A 1,399-nucleotide genomic window follows, 5' to 3' on the forward strand; every position below is an offset into this window, starting at 1 on the left:
TAAAGCCCAAGGCTGGAACAGTCTGAGAGCAGCTGACCTTGCCAGGAACCAGGCACACCCTTGCAGGAAGGGTTGGTGCAGAAGGGAAGGGGCAGGGCTCTGAGGGTGGTCTGCAGCTAGAGGCGTCCGCGAAAGGGGCCGTGTGTGTGTGTGTGTGTGTGTGTATGTGTGTATGTGTGTGATTGCAGCCCTGCCCATGATCCCCGTCATGCCTGCTCAGGGCGTTTAGCCAAGGAGGTGCCTCCTGGACCTCTGCACTCCCAGAGTTGTGAGTCATGGGGCCGGTTGCCTGGCATTCAAGGAGTTGGAAGCATCATACTCCCCAAGCAATCACCCCATGGGGGTGGAGCTACGTCTCTGTGTGCAGATCCGGAGCAGCCCAAGGACGCAGACCAGGAGCCAAGGAAGTGGAGTTTTGAGAGAGTGGACCTGTGGAGTTCCTGGCTGGGTGAGTGCATGCTGTGTGGCCATAGGTGGGCTTTCTGGGAGTAGGGGTACCCCGGGTAAGAGGCGGGGTTCTGGAAGGGCATGTTGAGAGAGTTCATCATGGAGACTCAGTTTTCTTTCCTTTTTCCCTTGAAAGTCTCTTCTGCCTAGTCTCCGTCAACTGGCCATACACCCCAGACCCAGGAACTCCAGGGCACCCGCTCAGCAAAGCTTTTGTGGGATGGTTCGCAGACATTCCAGGGTTTCCCGTGTTCCCCAGGAAGAGCGAGAGAAAGGACCGCACAGTCCCCAACTTCAGTGCGGTGCCCCTGTCCCCCGACACAGTGCAGGTAATGGACCTTGAGCAGTTCCCCGAGTTCAGCAGGGTATTCCCTGTTCCCTCAGGCACAGGTGTGGCGCTAGGAAGGCCCAGAGCCGTTACCCAACTTCAGCATTGTGCTAGCTGTTTCCTGGGAATGGTGGCAATGGGCTGGGAGATAATTACTACTAAAAGACAAGTCTATGTTTCCCCTTCTCCCAGAAACCACAGCAGGTGTGCAGGCTTTAGGTCCGAGGAGCTGCTTCTCCCCATCTGACAACACTTCTCTGCTCTGGCTCCGCGAGACCCGACGTTCTGAACGTCTGCATCTGAGTCAGTGAGGCAGCTTGACACGGGATCCAGCATTCAGAGAAAGCGGCAGGTCCATTTGGACCTTCCACATCAGGACTGGAAGTAAAACCTCTCATTAACCCACCATCTCCTGGGTTTTTCTCTTTTCTCTAGTTGAGCCATGAAGTAAAACTTAAGTAATAGTTGTCAGCGTTCTGAATTTGGTGAAGGAGGTACTTAGTTTCTGAGCTTGGAGCACTTTGCAGGGGATCCCATTTTCTCTGTTCATTGACTGCTTATGAATGTATTTTGAACAGCTGTTTCCTAGAAACACTCTTTCATTAGAAAGGGAAGGTGAGGTTT

General features: G+C 53.8%; 1 long non-coding RNA gene across 1 annotated transcript; it reads left to right on the forward strand.

The window, feature by feature from the left end:
• Positions 1-208: 208 nt before the first annotated feature.
• Positions 209-1,124, forward strand: LOC130544497 (uncharacterized). The gene is made up of 3 exons (XR_008960810.1): positions 209-448; positions 584-776; positions 968-1,124. It is a non-coding gene; the product is annotated as an uncharacterized LOC130544497 (long non-coding RNA).
• Positions 1,125-1,399: the final 275 nt, after the last annotated feature.

Source organism: Ursus arctos, unplaced genomic scaffold (genome assembly GCF_023065955.2).
Source record: "Ursus arctos isolate Adak ecotype North America unplaced genomic scaffold, UrsArc2.0 scaffold_21, whole genome shotgun sequence".
NCBI lineage: Eukaryota > Metazoa > Chordata > Mammalia > Carnivora > Ursidae > Ursus > Ursus arctos.